Source organism: Sinocyclocheilus anshuiensis, unplaced genomic scaffold (assembly GCF_001515605.1).
Source record: "Sinocyclocheilus anshuiensis isolate Anshui unplaced genomic scaffold, SAMN03320099.WGS_v1.1 scaffold392, whole genome shotgun sequence".
Taxonomy (NCBI): Eukaryota; Metazoa; Chordata; class Actinopteri; order Cypriniformes; family Cyprinidae; genus Sinocyclocheilus; species Sinocyclocheilus anshuiensis.
The window spans coordinates 4,149,315-4,158,113 of record NW_015557091.1 but is presented as its reverse complement, the minus strand read 5'-3'; the positions used below and the strand labels follow the sequence as shown (position 1 = coordinate 4,158,113).

Genomic DNA, 8,799 nt, shown 5'->3' with positions numbered 1-8,799 from the left:
CTTTAATAATCAATCACAAATGGGCATAAATCTGTTTTTTAACCAACAAACCGAATCTGAATATGCTGGTAGTAACTAACAAGACTGTAAACATGACAGAAAAATCTCTCTAAAAGTGAATTGGCACAATCAAAAGATAAAGTGTTTCCATTTCTTCCAAACACTAAAACATCTCAGAGAGTAGCAGGGCATATTTGTGTCTGCACAGGGTTATGAATGTAAAACAATGTCCTCTGAACTTCTCAGGAAGGTGGCAAGAAGTATATGAGAGCTTGTCCTTGATATAATCATAAATCATATAGGGTCTCCAGAACAGTGGCGATAGACCAAGCCTGTGTTTCACAACTGAACGGGCAGTACTGTCCGTTTTCATTGGTCAGCTCAGGTAAACCTTTCCAAGGTGATCTAGATCAAAGAGAACATATAGATAAGAAATGTTATATACTGTGCAAATGACTCAAATACTGAATTTCTAAACTCACTCACCTGTAGATTCAAATCATTCCACCATTTTGAAAAAAATAAAACTGTATTATTTTATTAGTGTGAGCTTTGTAATACCTTTCTAAATGGGTATAAAGTCTAGATAGGACATTCTTGACCAGGTACACACTTTCATTGTACTTCTCCTGGCCCATTTTCTTAGCAAAATAAAGCTTGGCTCGTAAGAAGTATCCAACTGGCCACAGCCATTCCTGTAAATGAATGTTGAAATATGCATTTAGAAAACCAATGAAATCTCTCACATCCAAAACAATTTATCGTTGTTAAAGGGATAGTTCACCCAAAAATGACAATTCTGTCATCATTCCCTCACCCTCAAGTTGTTCCTTGTTTCTTTCTTCTGTTGAACATAAAAGAAGATTGCTGGTCCCCATTGACTTCCATAGTATCGAGAAAACACTATGGAAGTCAATGGGGACCAGAAACCATTTGGTTACTCACATTCTTCAAAATATCTTCTTTAGGATTCAGCAGAAGAAAGAAATTCATACAGGTTTGGAACAACATGAGGGTGAGGAAACAATGACAAAATTTTAAATGTGGACAAACTATTCCTTTAATGTATGAAAACATACAGGTCCTTGGTGATAGTTGAATCCTTTCGCATAGTTGTAATTGTCATTATCCAGGGCGTTGTCATAAACACCGCAGTACACCAGATCACTGTTAAACAAATACAGACACACCAACATCAGAGATTAATACATATAATGACTTCACCCATGCACAAATGTTCTTGTTCTAGACTAAACCACTTATCAAACCATGTCCAGTCAGCCAGCCAGAAGAGCGCACTTTTAACACAAGCAGCTGCTTAACCAACAGGTAGACAGCAGGTATTGTTTTCTACTCACTCTGGATCCAGCGTTTTCATTCCCAGAGGACCGAGCAGCTTCTTCTCTACTATCTCTAAAGCCTTCCATGCTCTTTGCACTGTAAACAACTCTGGTGCCTAGTGAAACAAAAGACTGTATAACAGAACATCCTCAAAAACTCTTGGAAAGAATCTCTTATAAGCACTTGGACTCACCACCACCATGGCGATGGTGAAGTTAGGTCTGAGTTGGTAGTCACACCAGGGGCTAGAGGCCCCGTAACTGTCTTTGTAAATGCATTTCTTGTGGACCAGGTCAGGATGTTGCTCATTTGGGTCTGAAGGGTCTTCTGACACGTAGAAAAATCTTTCAAAATTCTCCTGGATCCTTTGATTCCACTCTTTATAGGACACCGACTGCTCTGTTCCTGGAAAAATGAAACCGTAATGGTCCTGACGAATCTTTAAAATATACGAAAATTGATTAGCATGCCGTCAGCTGAATATACTGTATCATAACAGCGAATTACGATACTACTGAAGGTGTCTTTTCAACAGGACACAAATGTTTAGACTCAAAAGTGAGTCACTGTAGCAACAATCATACGCACACGGCACACCACTAAAAAGTTCCTTTGGTAGTAGTTTTAATCTTTTTTGACGGAATGTAAATAAAGTAAAATAGAAGTGGTACCTTATTTAAAATAAAGTACTAAATAAAACAAAATAAAATAAGATAAAATAAAATAAAACAAAACAAAACAAGATAAAATAAAATAAAACAAAACAAAATATGATAAAAACAAAAAATAAAACAAAAAAAACATTTAATTACTGGCACCTTATTTTGTAATAAAATGAATTAAAACTAAATATTTTATTATTGCCACTTTATCTTGTAATAAATTAAAATAAACAAAAAAATCTTGGCACCTTATTTTGTAAAACTAAACTAAAATAAAACAAATACAAATATTAATAAAAATTTGTAAAAATCACTTTGTATTAAAATACAATATTTAATTTCTGATACCTTATTTTGTAACAAACAAAAAATACAGTTTCATTGAGAATGAGAATGTGTTACAGAGGATGTACCATCTCTGTGTATTGTGACAGAGGAGTATGGGAAATTTCCATTCTCATTCATCGTCATCAGCCAGCGCACTGCTGACTTACTGAGACCCGCAATCTCCACCGCAGAGCCGTCCCTGCACATAAACACAACACCATCATCCACTTGACGTATAGGCTCAAAGCTACTCAATCTCAGTGTTTCACATTGAAAGCGTTCTTTTGTGCTAAATACAGTGGAGCATTATTATATGGGTTTAGCATGACTGGTATGTTAGCGGGTGGTTATAGTACCTGGGTGTGGCTGGAACACCTCTATTATTGGCTTTGTCGCTCTCTCCCATTTTATCCATCCACGTCCCACAGTTGAAGCGTTTTCCACCATAAACAAATCCTGTCTCGGGATTTACTTTGGCCTCCACATTAAAGCCTATGGGACAGGACAATAGGAAAAGCAAGGTATGTTTTGAGACAGACATGGAAAAACAGTCTTAGAAAATGACTCACCTTCATCTCGCATGTTGTGGTCGATCTGTGGACCTGCGTTTCTCTCTCTGAACTCTATTCCCTGCATATGACACTGCATAGCCTCTTGAATGACCACGTATAACGGCTGGTCGTGAACCTGATACAATTCATGAACAAAAATATTAACAGCCTTCAGTCAGAATGAAACCATGCCACATCAAAAATAAACATAAAAACAATAGTTTGTGCATTGTGCATTTATAATCTTATTAAATATGTACAGATTTGTATATTAAAAGTGATATATATATTAACATAAAATGCCACAACCTTAATTTTTTAAACAATTGTAAAAAGGTTGTTTAATTATACAAAACATTTACAGACATAATAAAACAAAATAAAATAAAAACACTGACATTCTAGAATATTCTGGCCATACTTTTCAATAAAGCACTTTTTAATATGAGGATTAAGGCTTTTAAGCTCCAAAATGACAAAAAGCTCCACAAAAGCAGCATAAAGGTGGTCCACATAAATCATATAATAGCATAGTGTGGTGAATTTAATGTTATTCACATAAAATCTGGCCCTAGATATAGCTTGGGCAATTAATTAGCAACTTTCATAGTATTTCTATGGTGCTTTTGTGTCCTTTTTGAAGTCTGAAAGCTCCAGTGGCCATTCATTGTAATTGCATGAACAAAAAAATCTCATTTTGTGTTAAATAGAATAAAAACAATCAGAAAACAATATCTAAAGACGCAAGTCTGCACCTATTATGAACCGTGAGATATTACATTTAGTATATGAGCAAAATGTCATGATAATCAATTTCTAACCTTTATATACTGTTTTTTCTGGATTTTTTGGTTGGTATTCTGTCTCTATACGTTAAAATAAACCTACCATAAAAATTACAGACCCTTCATTTCTTTGTAAGTGGGCAAACTTAGAAAATCAGCAGGGGATCAAATAAATATTCTCCCCACTGTATGGAAGTTTGGTAAATTAAGCTGTACCTCCCCTTACTGAATCATATAAGTAGTGCATGGCATTGTACTGTATCAAGAATCATAAGCAGTCAGAGATTGTTTCCATTCTTCTTACCACTGTCCACAGGGGCTGTGCCTCAGAATCATCAGTGGGATACATACGTGACACAGGGCACATAAGAATATCTGTGCTGTTGGGCACAATATTACAGTAGTCCTGGATACACTGAAGCCACCACCATACCGCATCACAGCAGTCGTAACGGGCTGCAACACCCTGACCCAGCAAATTAGGGATCAGACCGTGGTGCATCGTGCCAGCAAAGGCCAATATGATATTTCTGTCAGAAACAACATCAGATTAGAGGATGATCCCAGAGTCATTGGTATGCATTCTAAAATTAGATGCTCACCTGGCCTCCAAGTACCTCCCTGTCAAAAGCATGAGACCGCGCAGCGCTATGAAAGTGTCTCTCCCCCAACAACGGAAGATTCCAGTGGAGAAATGCGGCAGACCTGCATAGGTGACAACATTTTTCATGAAACAAGTCCCACATTAAAAAGTGTGTAATATGTAGAAGTGTATAAGTTGGTACATCAATAATAATTATTTTAATCACAATGCAACTTAAAGGGATAGTTCACCCAAAAATGGAAATTCTGTCATTAATGTGGATCCAAACCCATCTTGAGAACACAAATTAAGATATTTTTGATGAAACCCGAGAGCTTTCTGACCCTCCATAAACAGCAACACAGCTACCACATTAAGGTAGTAAATACATTGTTTGAATTGCTGAATAAAGTCATTATTTTTGTTTTCTTTGACCACAAAAAGTATTCTCGTTGCTTCATAAAATTAAGGTTGAACCACTGATGTCACATGAACTATTTTAACAATGTCCTTACTGCCTTTCTGGGCCTTGAACTTGGTAGTTGTGTTGCTGTTTATGGAGGGTCAGAAAGCTCTCGGGTTTTATCAAAAATATCTTAATTTGTGTTCTGAAGATGGGTATGGATCAACATGAGGGTGAGTAATTAATGACAGAATTTTCATTTTTGGGTGAACTATCCCTTTAAGCATCATTAAGTCAAGTCAAGTCAAGTCAAGTCAAGTCTGCTTTATTGTCAGCAGAAAGTCCAACAGCCAGTTGCACAGCGAAGTGTTGAGCCCCAGCTGGACCAGTTTGTGAATGAGCTGTTGAGGGATGATTGTGTTGAATGCTGAACTGAAGTCTATGAACAGCATTCTGACGTATGAGTCTTTTTTGTCCAGGTGTGTGAGTGCTGAGTGGAGGGTAGTGGCGATGGCGTCATCGGTCGAGCGGTTGGACCGATATGCAAACTGGAAGGGGTCCAGGGATGGGGGGAGGGGGCAGACTTGATGTGATGCATGACTAGCCGTTCAAAGCACTTCATGAGGATGGGGGTAAGTGCAACTGGACGGTAGTCATTGAAGCAGGATGGAGACGACTTCTTTGGGACTGGAATGATGGTGGTGGCTTTGAAGCATGTGGGGACAACAGCCTGGCTTAGCGAGATGTTGAAAATGTCTGTGAAGACGTCGGTGAGTTCTGATGCATGTCAATATGGTAGTATATGCATCATTTTATAGGCATGGCAACACTTTTAGACAATATGCACCTGGGGCCCTGCCTGGTATCAACCAAGTGGTTCTTTTTCTGTAATTTAAAGCATTAAATAAATATAAACAGTCCCGTCGATCAAAATCAAATGATTTACATTAGATGGAACTGTCTATGAATCCAAACCTGCAGCAAGAGAAACGCAACACTGCTCCTCTTGTTTGGTCACACTGTTGAGTCGGACCGGAACATCCTCCAGTTCGGGAGAGAGGGGCGGCAGGGTGGGGACACGACCCACCCCACACATCTGAACTGAGCCCAGGGCCAGCTGCTTAACCAGGGTCGACCCATTCTGAACAAAGCTGTAACCCATTACACACATTTACAAACTACCCCCCACAGAGTTCAAATATTACACTCTCATACTCCTAAATATTAAACTTAAACAGAGAACTAACCTGGACATTTGGTTGAAAACAGCATCTACAGCCGTGGCGTACGCCCCTACAATAATGGCATCAAAATAACACGGCACTAAGTAGCGTGGGATATGTTCGAGGTATGTAAATACAGCGCTGAACCACTTTCCAACCTATGAAAAATAAGAAAAATTAATTTAGACAGGAAGCATGCTACAACAATGTGCATAAAAACGTCATTTTTCAATTTACAATTTAATATGAATGATTTGAAAAGGATGCAGAGTGAGTTGCATGCCAAACTTCATTACCCGCCCCCCAAACATTACTAAAAATGTCTTTTACTTACCTCCCGCAGAGCTCCACCTTTATTCATCAGACGAGAACTCACGTAATCGATCATCCAATCACCTTGTCTGAGATTGTCACAGAACGGATGTCCAAGGTCATTTTTGGGCCGAATCTCAGACAACACTGACACGAAACCTGTGAATAATAAAAGCATGAGGTTTATACAGTCACATAACTTCAGTGACCCGAAACCAATCCTGCTATATGTGTATATTGGCACCTTGTAGGCCTCCATACTTCAGCGGCATCCAGGATGGTATATTGTAGCAGCCACCACCATCTTCCTCTTCCTCCACGTCACAGCGGAATAACAACACGTTCAACTCAGCCAGAGTCAGTTTGGACATTAAACTGCCACATAACACAACAGACCTTAGTGAGAGAACTGAATTGAACTGACTCACATCATGCATTAAAATTAACTGTCAAACAGCACATATTTTGCTTTCCAGACAAATGAATAACTTTCATTGATGTTTTGCTTTCTAAACAAATGAATAGCTGGGAATTGTATTTGAAAATGATTAAGGTAAAAATGACTCACAAGTCTAAAGCTATTTTCAGGATGCCAGGGACATTGCTGTCAGTCAGACTGCCGGATTTATACAGCCGGTTAAACTGTGAGAGCTGAGTTCGCAAGTAGCCAACCACTTTCTGAGAGTTTGGATCAAGACTCACCCTGTGAGATCAGTTACATGTTGAAATAAATGAATTAATGTTCATTTAAAGGAAGAGTTCACCCAAAAACTCAATTATGTATTTGTGCTCATGTGGTTTTAAACAAATGTTTTTTTTTTTTTTACATGGAACACACTTCCATAGATTTTTTTTCTTGTCTTTCAAGCTCAAAAAAAAAAGACAAAGGAGCACTATAAAAGTACCATAAAAGTGGTCTATGTGATTTGTGCCCTTGTCCTTTTTGGAGCTTGAAATGTATGGAAAAATCTGTGTAGGTTTCTTGAAAATGTGTGTGTGTGTGTTCCATGGGAAAATATTACAGCAGTTTTCCTTTATACAACCCATGGTCACCATGATTATATTTTCATTATATTTTTGTTGGTTTGTTTGTGGTTAAACACCTTGCCAGCTTCTGCAGCTATTTTCATTTTCATGGCATTAAATGTGGAAAATATTTACATAAATATTATTTGAAAACATTTTGGGGTGAGTAAATAATTTAAAACAATTATAATTCAAAAAATAAATAAATGAATTAAAAAAATAAATTAAGTATAAATAAATTATGTGTATGTATGTATGTATATATATATATATATATATATATACTGTATAAGATTGAATACATGACAAATAATTAAAGTGAAATCCATTATATAAGACATCATTAAATAGGATTAATTTCATTTGGTGTCTGTTTGTTTACCTGAATGCAATTACACTACCAGGTGTGAGCTTTTCAAACAAAATCTCCTCAACAAACTCACTCATGTCAGACAAATACCCAGAATACCCACAGAACAGGTTCTCTGTCTGTTAGTCTTTTCTCTGTCCGATGACAGCCATACAGATATAAATGTGATCCTGGCAGCCCTCCCCTTCATGTCACAGCGCAGCTGCCACTGACGCTAGTGTCATGTTATCTGGATGTGTTCGCGGATCTCAACCATGAAGTTCAGCATGCCGTTGATAAACCTCTCATCTTTCACATATGACTCAGCGTTTCTCTCCACTGTACGTGCTTCTAAAATCACCTCCTCGATTTTACCTGCACAACGAGATGGCAGATAAGAAAAAGTGTCTAGCTGGTTTATAAGTACTACTGATTCATAAGGAATTCAGTGAAAATGAAATGTCAAACAACATCATGTGCAACACATAAAATAAGACAGATGATTTCAACAACATAACTGGAAAGCAAAGGGCATTCAGCGATAAAAGTGTTTGCATTTGTACCTGGGATGTACATGGGGTCCAGATGCTCTCTGTATTGGTGTGTTTCTGGGTTTTTAAAGGCTGTACGAGACACAATCACAACAGAATTGATGTGTGCTGGGACAATGCCTGGTCACAGCCACGGTGTCTGCATCCAGCTGATCTACATAAACCTGTGACATGCATGATGAACATAACATAAAGACACAGAGTTATGTGCACTGATGGTGGTGTAGTTAAGTGGTGAGAGGTGTAAGTTACAGGTTTAAACCTTACAATGGGTCCTACCACCCAAGGAAACACTTTACAGCTCAAATAACACCTATTGGAATATGGAAAGAGATAATTTACAGAGGTTTGAAAAAGTATTTGGATAGCGAAAGGTGTGAATGTCTTTGGATTATTAAAAAGTTTTTTTATGTTAAACACTAGATATGCTGTTCAAAACGAACCCAATGCTAAAATCAAACGACCGACCGTCTAACCGAACGTCTTGAGCTTTGAGCGTCGTACACTGCGGGTGACCCACGTGACGTCAGCGTCTTGAAATTAGCTGGTGTTCAAACATTTAAGGAGCCAAGCTGCTCTGTAAAGACTATAAATGGACATTACAAGCATTACAATAATGATATTTTATACCTAAAATAATACTCAACCATTTCCTGCATCCTGCTGTACTTCCCTGAATAAGTCTT

The 8,799-nt window shown here is 37.8% G+C and overlaps 1 pseudogene; it reads right to left on the bottom strand.

Moving 5' to 3' along the window:
* LOC107677288 (glycogen debranching enzyme-like) overlaps positions 1-8,799 on the bottom strand; it is a 24,496-nt pseudogene continuing 15,697 nt past the window's right edge.